General features: G+C 45.4%; 1 pseudogene; it reads left to right on the forward strand.

Moving 5' to 3' along the window:
• Window positions 1-11526: 11526 nt before the first annotated feature.
• On the forward strand, window positions 11527-14834 carry LOC148130631 (transmembrane protein 267 pseudogene; annotated as a pseudogene).
• Window positions 14835-17488: the final 2654 nt, after the last annotated feature.

The following is a 17488-nucleotide window of genomic DNA, read 5'->3' on the forward strand; positions in this document are numbered from 1 at the left end:
GGACCTCTGGTTTAGACCATGGATATGCAACCTTTCAGTTTGCTTCGGCCCCATTGAGTAAAGAGGAATCACACGAACTATTACCGTAGTACCGCTTTATAAAACCTTAGTAAGACCATACCTGGAATGCAGCATCCAGTTTTGGTCACCACATTATAAAAAAGATATTGAGAGTTTGGAAAAAGTATAAAGAAGAGCAACTAGGAAGATTAAAGGTTTGAAGAACAGTTGCAGGGACTGGGTATGGCTCGACTTACAATCGCAATTGAGTCCAAAATTTCTGTTGCTAAACAGGACAATGGTTATGTGATTTTTTCCCCCCAACCTCTTCAAAATGGGCCTTGAAGTGAAAAGTTACTAATGATATGCAGGTTTGCTTCTAAGACAGTTTATTCTGGGTACCTCATTACTTTTTAGTTTTTAATTAAGGCACCAGGCTAGTAACCAGGAGAGGGTGAGTTCTAGTCCCACCTTAGGCATGAAAGCCAGTTGGGTGACTTTGGACCAATCACCAGGAGACGGTGAGTTCTAGTCCCGCCTTAGGCATGAAAGATGGCTGGGGGACTTTGGGCCAATCACCAAGAGACGGTGAGTTCTAGTCCCGCTTTAGACATGAAAGATGGCTGGGTGACTTTAGACCAATCCCCAGGAGACGGTGAGTTCTAGTCCCGCCTTAGGCATGAAAGATGGCTGGGTGACTTTGGGCCAATCCCCAGGTGACTATGAGTTCTAGTCCCGCCTTAGGCATGAAAGATGGCTGGGTGACTTTGGGCCAATCCCCAGGAGATGGTGAGTTCTAGTCCCGCCTTAGGCATGAAAGCCGCTTGGCTGACTTTAAGCCAATCACCAGGAGACGGTTAGTTCTAGTCCTGCCTTAGACATGAAATCCAGCTGGTTGACTTTGGACCACTCTCTCAGCCCAATTTGTTGTTACGGGGAAAATAGGAGGAGAAACGTGAGTTGTTTGTAAAAATAATAAAAGTGGGATACAAATAAAGAAACACAAATTAATAATTAGTCCTTTCTGAAAACACCCCATTCATCTTCACCTGCAGATGAAGATGCACGTATCAGAAATGCTGGGCCGATATTTTGCACTAAACGGACTCCGTGTCCACCTGCCAGTGAGTTGATTCCTTATTGTTTGCACCTTTTCCAAACCCACTTCTTTGCTTCTTCTACCGAAAACGACAAAAGGATTTGTCGTTGCAATCAACACAACCTCTCCTTCGTTCTCCAAAATGCTTTTCGAAGGTTGTTGACAAGGGACAGCCAGCAAATGTAGTGCTGTGTTTCGTAGGCAGTGTGTGGGTGTGGGGGAGGGGGGGAAACCCACACGTATACACAATGAACAAAAGTCAACCGCAATCATTGTGCCATTCATCTAAATGCGTGCATATCAGTCAATCAGAGACTAATATCCAGGACTGGAGGTATGAGGTGAGGAAGAATAAAAAGGCCACTAATGAGACCATTTAAATCCTATTGTGTGTATCTTGTTGGGGGAAAGCGAGATATTGTGAATTTTTGTCGGTTGCTGAAAATCAAGAATGCTATGAGAAACAGGCTTTATTGCTTCATTTTCTTGTTTCCTGGATAAAATCACCTGGCGGAAATATTTCATAGAATAACAGAGCTGGAAGGGACTTTGGAGGTCATCTAGTCCAACCCCCTGCTGGAGCAGGAGAGTCTATTCCAAATATTAGCCTCTGCCTAGGATTGAACTCGCAGCCTCCTGATTGTGAGGCGATTCCTCCACCTCTAAGAAAGAATTGGCTCACCTTGACTTTTAAGTGAATTTGGCCCCATTTTACAAACTTTCTTGCCACAGGTATTAAGGGAATCTCTGCAGTGGTTAAATTAGTGCACAGGGATGTGGCAACAGTCGTAAGGGTGAAAAACAACCACAAGTCACTTTTCTCAGTGCCATTTTGTAACCACCAGAAAATTCCCGATAGTTGGAACAATTAATCTGTGGAATGACTTGCCTCCAGAAATTTTTTGAGACTGGAAAATCGTTTGTCTAAAAGAGTATAGGGTTCCCTGCTTGAGTGAGGGGGGTTGGACTAGAAGACCTCCAAGGTCCCTTCCAACTGTTATTCTGCTATATTGTTACATTAGTGTATTTTTTTGAAAAATAGCTGGTGGGGTTTTTATATACATGGAAAACCCACCTCCTTCTAGCACTGATGATGTTATCTAGTTGGATAATGAAATGTCTGCAAGAAAACTACTAAGCTCAGTGTGTACCAAGGACGCCACAGACCTCCTCCTCTTCCATTTCCCTCTCCTCCCCCGCTCTTTTCCTCCATTCCTGAAACCCTTCTTCCTTTTAGCATTGATGATGTTATCTAGATGGGTGATGAAATGTCTGCAAGAAAACTATCAAGCTCAGAGAATACCAAGGACCCCACAGCCCTCCTTTCCCTCCTCCTCACTCACTCACTCTTTTTCCCTCTCTCAAATCCCACTCCCTTCTAGCACTGATGATGTGACCTAGTTTGGTCATAAAATGTCTGCAAAAAAACCACCAAGCCCCGAGAGCATCAAGGACCCCACATTCTCATTTATCGAGACATCCACATGTAGTTGAGTTTGACTGACGGGAGTCTTTTAAAGTCATTTAAACTCAGCCATTACAACAGCATCCTCACTGCTTGTAAGAATAGAAGAGAATAATTTTATTTAATCACACCGAAGCCTCACTTCATCCATCATTCGGTTCTTTACAGTCAGTTTTTGGGGTGAACTCCACCATTAGAATAGGAAGAAGACAGAGTCCTCATGAGTCATGACTAAGAATTATTGATAGCTGTTTCCACTTTCTTTAATTTGATGAATCCACTCTCATCTTTCCAAGCTCTTTTCCATCACCGCTTCTTGTCGTAATGGACTCTATAAATCATCTGCTTCATGAAGAAGGATCTTTTTCTTCTATTTTATCCACTCCTTTCAAAGGGCTGGACATCACCTTGTATTTCCAGGAAGCAAATTACAAAGGGAAACTGAGGGAGGGGAAGGGAGGAGGATATTTTGTGGATCGGGTGGCTATGAGATCAGTGGTGGGATTCAAACAAGTTAACAACCGGTTCTCGGCCTCAATGATTCCTTCCAACAACCAGTTCGCCAAACTACTCAGAAAAATAACAACCGGGACTCCTGAACCAGTGCGAACCAGCTGAATCCCACCACTGTATGGGATCCTTGGTGCTCCCTGAACTCGGTAGTATTCTTGCAGACATTTCATGACCCAACCAGGTAACATCATCAGTGCTAGGAGGGGGGGGAGTAGGGTTTGCTGTCTGTTTTTATGCAAGTGGGTTTCTCTGTCAGTGTTGGTGGGAGTGTTCCTGAAGGTTCGTCAATTAGATTGTTGTTTATTGTTTCATTGTTTGTCTGAGTTGGCATTCCTTCATTGGGATATTGTTTATTTCCTGATTGTTGATCTAGTATTAATCTTATATTAAACCTCTGCTTATCTGGGTGTTGATTGCTGGTCAGGAGTTGTTGTGGTCTTTTAACTTTTCAGCTGACTCTTTTGAATGACGTGTAGTTGTTGCAAATCTCTATTTGCCTGTTGATGGCTGATTTATCTGAGTGCCAAGTTTCCAGGAATTCTTTAACACTTTTGGACTTAGTGTGCTCACCATCTCCCAATTGAAACTATGGTAATGTCTAAAACATAGGTGTTTGTGTTGATCCAGCCATTGTTTTTGCAGATTGTGTAGCTCATTTTAAACATTAATCCCATGTATTTTGGAAGGCGAAGTGTGTTTTGCTAATGAGGATGTTACGTTTAGAAGCTTATATTAACCCCGTTCAACCGGCCTTCTTAACCAAGCCAAACAAAGACCTAATATATGTGTTTCTTAAATGTGCTAGGTTACTTTTAATATCATTTATTATATGAAATAGTCTGTGGCCCAGAAGACAGATGACATCAGTAGCTGCATGAAGGGGGATGCAGGAGTTGGATATTGCTGTGGTTGGCTGGCAGCCTGCGCAGACGGCAGCAGAATCGGAGAGTGGGGAGGACCATGGGCCAGTCCGGGAGTCTGGGGAGGATTCGGACGAGGGTCCTGCATCCAATGCAGAGATGGGACCGGGGCCATCTGGGAGTGGGGTGCTGACTCCGGAGCTTCCGGAGTCTGGCAGCTGCGAGGAAGAGAACCCAGGGGAGCCTGTTCCCAGTGCGCGTATGCGCAGAGCTGCCAGAAGGCGAGAGCAGCTGAGACAAAAGGGGCGACTCGCGAGTGAGGCTTGGAGGTGATTTCCCCTCCCCTAAGGTAGAAAGCAAGTGCAAACCTTTGTAGGAAGCAAAGTCATTCGTTCTTTTCAGATTATCCTTGAAGCTCTGTGTGGACTTTGTACTTCAGATGGTTTTTTATAGTTTATTTTGGCACTTGAGTTGTTGGCAGCAGTTCAAAGGAGAGAAAGGTGGGTGCTTATCTCGAGGGACTGTTTGGGACTCAGTACAGGCTGGGAATGAACATAATTCCCAGCGTTGAAATAAAACAAGAGTTATTTTAACTAAGTGTGTGCTTAATTATTTATTTTTATTTATTTATTTGATTTGCCAATTGTTTACAAGATAATAAGTATAAGTGTATACATAGTTGTGAATACATGAAATGGGTACATATAAGAAAAATAAAAGAAGAATAAGAGAAACAATAGGACAGGGACAGTAGGCACGATGGTGCGCTTATGCACGCCCCCTACAGACCTCTTAGGAAAGGGGTGAGGTCAATAGTAGACAGTCTAAGGTTAAAGTTTTTGGGTCTCAAAATTATAATTAAAATCAAAATCATAATTAAATTATGGTCTCAGGAAGCCGTGGCCAGAACAGAGATGTCCTGTTTAATGAAAAGAACGACGATGACATAATAGCCTTGTTCCAATATTTGAGGGGCTGCTATAAAGAAGAGGGGGGAGCGGGTTAACCTCTTCTCCAAGGCACCAGAAAGCAGGACAAGAAGCAACGGATGGAAACTAATCAAGGAGAGAAGCAACCTGGAACTAAGGATAAATTTCTTGATAGTTAGAATGACTGATCTGTGAAAGCCTCCATAAATTTTGGGTGCTTTAAGGAAAGACGGGACAACCGTTTGTGTGAAATGGTATAGTGTGTCTTCCTGGAGCAGGGAGTTAAAGATTAGAAGACCTCCAAGGTGTGAGAGTATATTCATGAACTGGAATGGAGCATGGTAATAAAGTCAGCCAATGAATAGGCGTAGCAACTAAGTCAGCCAATGAGGACTGTTTGGGAACTGAAACTGGAAGCAGCCTAATGCGTGGCTCTATATTAAGCTCTGCAGCTCTGCAGCTATGTGGAGCTCAGAGTCTGTCTATTTAAAATGAAACGGCTTCTCTCCTCTGCTGTGTGTCTTGCTTGCCTGCTGAACTAAAGGGAAACTGATCGTCTGTTTCTGAGCTCCTGAGCTGCTGCTGTTCTGCTCCGAACCGGTAACATGTCTGCTTCTGTTTGGAGCTTGCTCCATGTTGGAGAAATCTACAACTGGTATTGTAAAATTGACTTTATATGTTTATAAAGAAGTTAAATGAAGCCTCAGTCATCTGTGTTTACTTTTCTGGCACTGAATTTACACTGCAATATTCTAAACACAAGGTCCTGTCCAGCTCTGTTATTCCGAAGGTAATCAGAAAATAAATAGTTTTGCCAAAAGAATGGAAGGAAACAATAAATGTGGAAGAAGAGACAGGCCTAAGAATAATTGGCCTAAAAAGCTTTCTCTCTCAGGACGCAAGTATTTATTTCAGGAGAACTGAGGATGGAGAATCTTTATTTTTTTTTAAAAAAAAATGGGCTACTTATAGGGAATTCAAACAAGCTGGAGGCAAGGCGTCTCGTTCACCATAACTGAGCCATCTTTTGTTCCAGAAAAATGCATAAAAGGAGCTATAACTATGGAGACCAGAGATGAGAGTCAAACACAACATTTCCCCCGCTTCTCATCCCCTTGAAGATGGCAGAGCTTCACATTTAAGCAACATATGCAGGAGATTTTGCCGGTGGAGGAAATTTTCCTAGCGACATTCTTTAGAATCCGTCTCTGAAAGAGAGAACGTGAAGCTGCAGGAGGAAAGCTGACCTCTCTGCTAGAAGAGAGCAGGATGTTGGGGGAAAAAATAAGCATTTTCTCAACTATATTTGAAGTGCAACCGCCGTGGTCTTGCTGCCAAATTGAACGGCTTCTCCCATTATCACGGCTGCCCCAACCAGCTAGAAACGAAGGAGACATTTCCTGACAGTCAGAGCAATTAGCCAGTGGAAGAACTTGCCTTCAGAAGTTGTGGGTGCTCCAACACTGGAGGATTTTAAAGAGAAAGAGGAAGGGGAAGGGGGAAGGAGGAAGGAGGAAGAAGGAGGAGGAAGAAGAAGAAGAAGAAGAAGGAAGGAGGAGCAAATGAAGAAGCAGAAGCAGAAGCAGAGGAAGCAGACGAAGAGGGAAGAGGAAGAGGAAGAGGAAGAGGAAGAGGAGGAAGAGGAGGAAGAGGAGGAGGAGGAGGAGGAGGAGGAGGAGGAGGAGGAAGAAGAAGAGGAAGAAGAAGAAGAAGAAGAAGAAGAAGAAGAAGAAGAAGAAGAAGAAGAAGAAGAAGAAGAAGAAGAAGAAGAAGAAGAAGAAGAAGAAGAAGAAGAAGACTACTTTTATCCTGGTCCTGGTTTCTTGTGTCTCACACAACCTCCTGCTTAAGAAAATTGTATAATCTTTTCTGGGCATTCTGATGGTTTCTTTGTGTCCTGCTTTCTTTTTCTATGGGTTACTTGGTGTTCTCAGAGCTTGGTTGTTCTCTTGCAGATATCTCACTACCCAACTAGTAGAGAGAGAGGGAGGGAGGGAGAGGGGGGAGGAGGAGGAGGAGGAGGAGGAGGAGGAGGAGGAGGAAGAAGAAGAAGAAGAAGAAGAAGAAGAAGAAGAAGAAGAAGAAGAAGAAGAAGAAGAAGAAGAAGAAGAAGAAGAAGAAGAAGAAGAGGAGGAAGAGGAAGAGGAGGAGAACTGTGGGGTCCTTGGTGCTCTCTGAGCTTGGTGGTTTTCTTGCAGATGTTTCACTACCCAGCTAGGTAACATCATCAGTGTCAGAAGGGAGTTGGGTTTGCTCTTTGTTTATAGACAAGTGGCTTGCCCTGTCAGTGTTGGTGGGAGTGTTGTTTCCTTCTTGGTGGTTCATTCATTAGGCTGTTGTTTACTGTTTAATTGTCAGAATTGGCTATTCCTTAATTGGGGTATTGTTTATTGCTTGATTGTTGAGGTGGTATTACTTGTGGTGTTATACTCTGCTCACCTGGTTGTTGAATGCTGGTGAGGAGGTGTTTTGTTCTTTTTGTTTCCTCTTTTTGGTTTTTTGATGGTCTCTTGTGAATAGTTATGTAGAGATCATTTATCTCTGCGTGTCTGTTGATGGCTGGTTTAACTGAGTGCCAGGCCTCTAGGAGTTCTTGAGTATTTTTGGACTTGGCTTGGTCTGGATGCTCACAATTTCCCTGTTGAAAGAGTGGCTGACCCTGCTTCGTGTGTTGCCAGATTAAGAAGTTTCCAATGCGTGTCTTCTTAATGCTGGTTGGTGTTCATGGATGCACTCTGTTGGTTTTCTTTGCCCTACATAGTGGCTGTTATGGTCCTTATACTGCATGTTGTAGATGACCTCTCTTAGTTCTTGACAAGTGGATCTTTCCTTTTTCTCTTGCTAAATATTTCATTTATTCTGGTCTATGTGGCCATCCTGCCATGCTGTGTGGAAAGAAAACCAAAAAAAAGAAAAAGGAAATTTGCGACTTATTCCGCAGGCTCCCGTTGTGCTAATCCTGCCTTATTTCTCTTTGTATGCATTGTTTGTATCTGGTAGCCATTTTCAGAAGCGGGAACTCTGCGGAGATCAATGCCGGGTAATTTTGCATTAATTTTTAGGCAGTTAAGCATAAACTTGAAGTGTAGAGAATGTGTCCGCACAATGCATCCCACGCTGAGAAAAGAGTCCCTGGTACTATACAAACGCTGATGGGCAAAAACAGCGTGGTGCGAACGTCTCTGAGGAAACGAAGCAATTTAATCTGGAAGCGTGCCAATCAACTGTCCAATCATTTGAATGGCCATGAATGCTAAAACAACCACCACAACAAAAGGGCTGAAATTCCCCCAATCGACAACGAGTGAGCTTTGGAAGTACCACTTGAATATACTGCGGGGCAGGATTTAGGCAAACCGGTTCATTTTCACACTGCTTGAACAAGGTCAATGTTTTAGAGGGAGCCATGGTGGCGCAGTGGTGAGAATGCGGTATTGCAGGCTGACTCTGCCGACTGCCGGAAGTTCGATCCTGATCCAGCTCAAGGTTAACGCATCCTTCCATTCTTCTGAGGTCGGTAAAATGAGGACCCAGATTGTTGGGGAGCCAGGGCTGACCTGCAAACTGCTTAGAGCAGATGTTGCCAACCTGTGAGCCGGGGACCACTGGAAGTACGTGAGAAAATGTTGGTGGTCTGCACAGAAATGTGTCCCCCCCAAAGCAATTAATCCAGGCTGTGTGGGAACACAAGGCTGTGCCGCCCACAAGGCCCTCAGGAACACAAGGCTTGCGTTGCTTGCATTACAACAACACGAGGTGGTGAAGGGAGGGGGAAGAATGGAAGGGGGAACTTGCCCCACCCACATGCCTGGCCTGGCCACCGGGCTACTTCTCTCCGCTTCTTTCTTCTTCTGCTTTTGGCTGCACTCAAGGAAAGCAGCCAAAGTCTTTCTTTCTCTCCCCCAAAACTCTGCCAGAAATGAGTTTTTTGTGGCCTTCTGATCAGGAAGAGGGAAGCCGGATTCACTTAACAACAGTGTAACTAACTTAACAACTGCAGTAATTCACTTACCAACGGTGATAAGAAAAGATGTAAAATGGGGCCAAACTCACTTAACAACTGTCTCAGCAACAGAAATTTTGGGCATAATTATGGTCGTAAGTCAAGGACTTTCTTTCCCTTCATTCCTTCCTTCCTTCCTTCCTTCCTTCCTTCCTTTCCTTCCTTCCTTCCCTTCTTTCTTTCTTTCTTTCTTTCTTTCTTTCTTTCCTTTCTTTTTCTTTCTTTCTTTCTTCCTTCTTTCTTTCTTTCTTTCTTTCTTTCTTTCTTTCTTTCTTTTCTTTCTTTCTTTCTTTCTTTCTTTCTTTCTTTCTTTCTTTCTTTCTTTCCTTTCTTTTTCTTTCTTTCTTCCTTCCTTTCTTTCTTTCTTTCTTTTTCTTTCTTTCTTTCTTTCTTTCTTTCTTTCTTTCTTTCTTTCTTCTTTCTTTCTTTCTTTCCTTCCTTCCTTCCTTCTTTCCTTCCTTCCTTCTTTCTTTCTTTCTTCTTTTCTTCCTTCCTTCCTTCTTTCTTTCTTTCTTTCTTTCTTTCTTTCTTTCTTTCTTTCTTTCTTTCTTTCTTTCTTTCTTTCTTTCTTTCTTTCTTTCTTTCTTTCTTCTTTCTTCATTTTTGCTTTATTTTTCACCATCTACTAAAGAATCCAGGAAAGAATTTGATGTAGTTTTGCCTTCCCAGTTTTTTCCATCACTATTTTGATAACTGCCACAGGAAAAAGAAAAAATCAACGGAAAAATCAATTTGTAAGATTTAATTAATTGCTACAGTGCACCTTGAATCTTAATGGAATTTAATTATGGTCTCCTTGACATATGAAAAACCTGATCTATTTGAGAAATTTTATAGATCACAAGGACACTGTGCTTTTCAGCTTTTGAAAATGTTTATCAAATACCAAGCATTCATTAACTGAAGATGCTGCAGTAGAGAACATAGGGAAGGCATTGGAATTAAATTAATGCATCATGCTGTTGTGCTAAAGTATCTTTTCCCAACAAAGACATTCTCCAGGTGTGCAGACTTCAACTCCAAGAACTTTTAAAAATGTGTTTATTTGTATCCTGTCTGTAATGATCCAAAGGGGCGTGGCACAAAGACAACACGGTCAGATAATCAGCAGGAGTCCCTTTATTAGCTCCAACTTTGCCCCCAAAGTCCTGGTTACCTTCTGGGCTGGAGAAAAACTCTCCCAGGAACAGCCTTGGGCTGCAGAGAATCAAGTCCAAAACATGGTCAACAAAAACTATAACCATAAGTCCAATCAAGGCAAAATGAGGTAATTAGTCTGGCAGGGCAAGAAAAGGAATTCCAGATGTGAAGGAACGGCAAAGCTCACACAGTTGGGAAGACACCAGGAATGCAGATAAACAAAGTCAACACAAGATAAACTCATGTTTGTTCCCAACAGACGCCACACTCAGCTTGCATCTCTTAGGTGTGCCTAATGAAGGGAATCAGGGCCCTTTCCTCCCCCGTAAGCCACGCAACCCCTGTTGCTCCCTTCTCCGTTCCTCCCTGTGTGCCCTAGGATGAAGAGGAGTGGGCCTGGGTCTTCCTCTGAATTCCCTCTCCCCTTGTTCTATCTCTCCCCTGCTCTGCCCAGCCGGACTTTGCCCTTCCCCAGTTTCCTCCACAGCCAACAAAGCCACACTCCCATTCCCTGTCAGCTGTCCATGTTCCTCCTCGGACTCAGACTCCAACAGTGGCATGACACTGCCTTTATTATTTTTAAAAAGTAACTCAAGGCAGCAAACACCCCCAACACACTTTCCTCCTCCTATTTGCCACAGAACAACAACCCTGTGAGGTGAATTGGGATGAAAAAGAGTGAGTGGCTCAGTCACCTAGCTGACTCTCATGGCTAAAGCAGGACTAGAACTCATCATCTCCTGGTGATTGGCCCAAAATCGCCCGGCTGTCTTTCAAGTCTAAGGCAGGTATTAGAACTCACAGACTCCTGGTGATTGGCCCAAACGTTTCTCAACTGGCTTTCATGGCCAAGGCGGGACTAGAACTCACAGAACTCCCTGATGTTTGGCCCAAAATCGCCCAGCTGTCTTTCAAGTCTAAGGTGCGATTAGAACTCACCGCCCAAAAGTCTCTCAGCTGGCTTTCATGGCTAAAGTGGGATTAGAACTCACAACCATTGAGTGTGACACAGACACCCTCCCATTGGTGACTCAGCTAGAACATATAGTGTGACCTGAAAGATTTGTCTCTCTTTAACCCTTAAGAAACGGTTTTTAATCTCCTTTTTAAAAAACCAGGGCCGCTGGGTGGCCTACGTTCTGGGATGTTTCTTACTTGTTTTGAGAAAACCTTTTGGCAGAGATTTGGCTGTTCTATCTAAGGTGCAAATGGTCGCCGGTTTCTGATCCCTTTAAAGAAACACAGGGAGTCCTTGACTTAAAACCATCCATTTAGTGGCCTTTCAAAGTCATGACAGTGCTGAAAAACGTGACTTATAAGCAGAGCTGGGCTGCTGGGGGTTCTCAGGGGTTCGGGGGAGCCCCTAACCGCCGCTGAATGGGCGCCTCGGTTCAGGCCGTTGGGAGGAAGAAGAGTCAGAATTGGTTAAGGCTTCTCATTACGCTTTCTTTGTGATAATTACAGAAGGCCTCAAGATTTTGCAGACAATGGGCTGTATGTACGAGATTTTGTGCATGGAGACCTGCCGCTTGCTATGGCATCGGAGACTGACGAAGCCAATGCCCTTCCTTGGTTGCTCAGCACAGCGTCTGTTATTTCAGGTCTAGGACTGGGGATTTTCTGCTCTTTAGCAGGTAGACTTCTGCAATATTCTTTCATTCAGCAAACCTACTGGCTGCGGGCATTGTCCGGTAGTATGGGGCATGGTATTCTAGGACTGTGGTCACGGGCAATAGTGATTGGACTCAAGAGAAAAAGTGACTTTACAGAAGTGATTTCAGCTGGTTTCCTCTCCTCCGTGATGGATGTGGATCACTTTGTTCTAGCTGGCTCCCTTTCACTAAAGGCTGCCCTGACTCTCCCGCAAAGACCGTTTCTTCCCTGTTCTACTGTGATTCCAGCTGTGTGCCTGATGTTAAAGTTTGTTATGCATCTTCTCAAGCCGAAGGATCCCTGGTGTTTTCTTCCCTGGATGATGTTTATCTCCTGGACTTCGCATCATGTTCGAGATGGAATACGCCACGGCCTGTGGATCTGCCCCTTTGGAAAGACCGTTCCCCTACCTTATTGGCTTTATGTTCTACACCAGTGGCCCCCAACCTTTTTTGAACCAGGGACCGGTTTTACGATTATTTATTCTTCCACGGACCGGTACCTGAGTAACGTGAGACTCCACCGCCATCGGGACGGCTCTTCGTTCGAAGCCGCCCCCCCTTCGATGAAGCTAAGGCGCGAGCACCCAAATGCCGCTTTCCAACCGAAAACCCAGAAGCGCCGTCGAAACAAGATGGCGGCGCCCAAGCTTTGCGGCCCGGTAAAAAATGATCCACAAACCGGTACCGGTCCGGGGACCAGTGGTTGGGGACCCCTGTTCTACACAGTTTGGAAAAAAACCCAATCCCACTCCTGGCTGGCCCTGCCCACCCCGCCCCGCCCCTTCCTGGAACCCCCACGTGGTCCGTTTTGGATAGAGGGAAGTGCAGGGCAGGCGCGGAGGCTCGGGGAGGGCAAAAAACGGGCCTCCTAGAAGTTTGAGAAGGCAGGAAACGGGCCCATTTCCGGCTTCCACAGAGCCTCCGGAGGCTGGGGAGGCTGTTTTCACTCTCCCGGAGGCTCAAGAAAAGCCTCCGGAGCCCTGAAACTCCCCCCACCATGGTGCAGGAGGCTGACTAGGCCACACCCACCATGGCCACACCCACCATGGCCACGCCCACCCAGCAACCAGGCAGAGAACCCATTGTTGAAATTTTTTAAAGTCCACCCCTGCTTATAAGCAGCCCTTGGACTTATGACCGTCAAAGACTCCCCGCTGTCATGCGATCAAAATTCAGGTCATTGGCAACTGGCGTGTACTTACAACTGTTTCCCTGACCCAAGTCCTGTGATCCCCAATTTGCGACTTTTTTTATTTATTTATTTATTTTTTATTTATTTGATTGGCCAATTGTTTACAAGATAATAAGTATCGGACAAGGAAAAGCAACGGGAGAGACTGGATTGCCTTAAGAACGATCTGTGATGCAAAAAGGTCATAAAATTAGGCACGACTCATTTCAGAACTGTCTCACTTAACAACAGGCATCCCTGTCCACCCGATTGTGGTTGTAATTCGAGGACTACCTGTATATGAGGGGGAAAATATTCTCAGAGGAGGAGCAACGGAAGTATAATTTCTTCTGTACTGGAGGATTTTTTTTTTTTCTGCCAGTCCAATTTATTGTTTTGGAGTCCTGAATTAGGGAAACACTCGAGTGTCTCCTATTGATTACTCACAGCGATCAATGTTGGCTTTGTAATTGCATCCTGACGTGACATTTATTTCTGCGACAGGTTTCTATTGGCTCAAGCCCTTTCCATTCTGGAGATGTTTCCTATTTTCCCCAAAAACAAACAAGCCAACCCACAGCAAAAATCCCATTAAGATCAGCTTCTCTTGTGGCAGATAATTTAGCCTGATTGATTTTGGGGGGGGGGAAGAGACCCCTTAATTGTTTGCTAAATTCCTAGTGCACAGCACAGTTCGGTTCTCTGCAAGCGGTTTCCAGCTCCGTTCTGTTCACGGGTCCCTGCAGGATCTGGGTTTCGGGGGATCTACAGATCGGAGGCCCCAATGAGATCCCCGTCCTCTTGTTTTGAAGGACCCATGGTCAGCACTGAGGAGGGACCGAGGTCTCTGCAGGGATCTGGTCAAAGAAATCATGAAGCCGCCTGCGATGCTGCAGTGAGACTCGGCCTGTCTTTTATGTGCATTTGCGACACGCACACGCACGCACACAACAACACAGGCAGAGCTTCCATGGCAGTTGCCGTTCTAATTTTTCGGACAATTCCCTGCAGACGCCCCTGAGCAAAGATTGCTGCTTGTTGCCGTTCCATAAATCAGTCGCTTCTGACTCATTGTGGCTTAATGGAGCCTTGTCTATCACTAGCTGGTGTGTGTGTGTGTGTGTGTGTGTGTGTGTGTGTGTGTGTGTGTGTGTGTTCTTTAAAGCATCTCTCTCTGATGGCATCAGCGACAGGAAACATTTTCCCCCCCAGTTTTTCAGTTTTTCCAAGGATTGGGGTCATCTCCAATTTTTTTTCTTTCTCCTTTCCTTTCCTCTATTCCTCTTCTCTCCCTCCCATCCTTCCTTCCTTCCTTCTCCTCTTCCCTCTATCTTCCCTCTTCCCTCTCCATTTATCCTCCCTCCCTCCCTTCCCTCTATTCTTCCTTCCTTCCTTCTCCCCTTACCTCTTTCTTCTATCCATTTTGTCCCTCTATTCTTCCTTCCTTCCTCTTCCCTCTCTTTCTTCTATCCATTTTTCCTTCCTTCCTTCTATTCTTCCTTCTATTCTTCCTTCCCCTCTTCCCTCTCTTTCTTCTATCCATTTTTCCTTCCTTCCTTCTGTTCTTCCTTCCTTCCCCTCTTCCCTCTCTTTTTTCTATCCACTTTTCCTTCCTCCCTTCCTCTCCTTCCTTCCCTTTATTCCTTCCTTCTCCTCTTCCCTCCCTTTTCTTTGTGCGGTAACACAGCCAGCATTTACGTGTCCCTTGTCAGCTTTTTCATCCAATCTTCCAGGCTGTCTCAGAATTAGCGAAGAAGAACGCCAAGAAGTCCCTGCTTTCGCCTTTATGAAAAACACAGGAGGCCTTGCAGCGATGTTGCGCCTGAATCCCAAGCAACCCTCCCTGCAGGCGAGGTCTTCCCCCCTCCTGGCGAAGAAAGCCTTTCCAGCTTTATCTCCCAGCGATTGTTCCAATCCAACCGTTTATCCAGAGGCCCCTTTAGACTTTCTTGAACAAATCAGTCGCTTGTGGATGCTGAGCAAGCTCCGCGGGCACTAAAGCCCGTTTCCGTGGGGTTCTGACAAGCGCAAGGAAGCTGTAGAAGGCCTGAAGGTGCGACGGGAGGCCAGCGGGGCAATCGCTTAGACGTTCTTTCTTTGCCACGGAAGGGGAAGCTGAAACAGAAGAACACAATCGACTCTTCAATCAAGGTGCGGGAGCTCAGAAAAATGTGGTGCAGGCAGTTGCATGGAACAAAGGACCGCAGAATCCTCTACAGAGAGAAAAGCAAGAAGAGATCGTTTTTTTGAAGCAGGGGGACACATCTGGAGAACAGGTTATTGGGGTCCTCACAAAATAGACGCCATGGTAGGCGGGATTATTTATAAAATGATCCATTCAACTGTTGCTTACCACCTCTTTACCACAAGTTATCCTTGAGTGACAATTACAACTAAGACATACATTTCTAATGTTAAGTGACATTTGTTAATAGCAGTAGCATTTACTTATATTCTGCTTCATAGTGCTCCCAGCCCTCTCTAAGCGGTTTACTGAGCCGGCCTCTTGCCTCCCCAACAATCTGGGTCCTCATTTGACCCACCTCGGAAGGATGGAAGGCTGAGTCAACCTTGAGGTGGTCAGGATCGAACTGCTGACAGTGAGCAGTGAGTTAGCCTGCAATGATGCATTCTAATCACTGTGCCACCACAGCCCTTCCTTCCTTCCTTCCTTCCTTCCTTCCTTCCTTCCTTCCTTCCCACTTATATCCCGCTTCCCAGTGCTTCCCAGCCCTCTCTTAGCGGTTTACAGAGTCAGCCTCTTGCAACCCAACAATCTGGGTCCTCATTTGACCGACCTCGGAAGGAGGGAAGGCTGAGTCAACCTGGAGCCTGGTGGGATTCGAACTGCCAAATTGCAGGCAATCAGCAGAAGTAGCTTGCAGTACTGTACTCTGACCATTGTGCCACTGAGGAACCGAGGTTAAGTAAGTTTTGCCCCATTTTATGACCTTCCTTGCCGCAGTTGTTAAGTGAATCACTGCAGTTGATAAATTAGTAACATGGTGGTTAAGTCAATCTGGCTTCCCCATTGATTTTGCTTGTCCAAAGATCACAAAAGGGAACCATATGCCAGTTGCCAAGCAATGACTATGGGATGCTGCAAGGATCATGTGAAGAACGCTTATAAGTCACTCTTTTCAATGCCGTTGTAACTTTGAATGGTCAGTAACTGAACATTTGTAAGTCAAGGACTACTTGTACTAGATTGGTGCCAGATAAGAGTCAACAGAGTCCAACAGAGGTTGAATGTAGACTGTTTGTGACAACATAGTGATTCTAGGTTGATGACTTGCTTAACTCCACCCCTTGGCTCTGCCTGCTCTTCTCCTACAAGTAGACTCTGTTCCAACCACAATGCAGGGGTGGGATTCTACCAGTTCAGACCACTTCTATAGAACCGGTTGTTGTGATTCTGCACAGTTTGGAGAACTGGTAAATCGTGCCCCTGGCTGGCCCCGCCCCTCCCCGCCCAGTCAGTCCTTATCACGCATGCTCGACATCGCTGACTGCCTTCTTCTCCACCCAGTCACTCCTTAAGGTATTTCTTTTTTTCTCTCCCGACGATCAGCTGTTCTGATGATCAGCTGTTCCGAGATTCCCCTCGCTGTCTTACTGCTTCGCCCAGGAGGCTTCCCTGAGGCCCAGAAAGGCAAAAAATGGAGGGAGGGCCGCAGCACCATCACCATCCTGCGCTCCAATTTTGGCCTTTCTTGGCCCCCCTTGGGAAGCTTCCTGGGAGCAAAAATGCCCCCCCAGGAGGCTTCCCTAAGGCCCAGAAGGCCCCCAAAATGGAGGGGGTGCTACCAAAAAAGAAGAAGAGGAAGAAGCCCTGCCCACCCAGTAACATGGCCACGCCCACCTAGCCACCTAGTCCACAGAACCGGTTGTTAATCAATTTGAACCCCACCCCTGCCTTATGCTACTCCTTAGGTCATTCCAGCTGTTTGAGTCCTTGCACCCCATTACTTAATTCTCCTTCCCTTCACAGCCAGTTCAATCCTGAGATCCCCTGGGATGTCACCAAGCTTGAGTAGAATCCAGAGATTGTAGAGTTCATCCAACACCTGTTTGGGACTGAAAAGATGTTCATTTGCATTTCCACCAGGGTGCAAAACAAGAAACTTCTTTGGGTTTGCAAGGAAAGACTGGACTGACCTGAGCCCAGATGTCTGATAAACTTGACTCAAATGTATCCTTCACCTCAGGAGAATGGAACTATTTTGGTCAGTGGGAAACGGCGCATTCCTGCTTCTGGTGAAAACCTTGTACGCCAGTTTGGCAATTCTCGATATGTGGACTTCAGCTTCCATGCTAGTTGGAGAATTCTTGGAGTGAAAGGTGCCACAACTTCAAGTTGTCACTGCCCTAAAGCAAGAGGACAGGTGGATCTTATTTTATTATTATTTATTAAATCAATTGATAAAGCCGCTCAACTCACAGATAGGTGACTCTGGTAAACTTACCAAATTTAAACCCCCTGCCTTCGGCATGAAAGCCAACTGGATGACTTTGGGCCAATCACCAGGAAATGATTTGTTCTGGCCCCCTTTGACCTTGGGCCAATCACCAGGAGACGGTAAGTTCTAGTCCTGCCATAGGCATGAAAGCCAACTAAATAACTTTGGGCCAATCACCAGGAGTCTGTGAGTT

This window comes from Notechis scutatus, chromosome 4 (assembly GCF_049901735.1).
Source record: "Notechis scutatus isolate UNSWTSFEM ecotype Mainland chromosome 4, rNotScu1.2, whole genome shotgun sequence".
NCBI lineage: Eukaryota > Metazoa > Chordata > Lepidosauria > Squamata > Elapidae > Notechis > Notechis scutatus.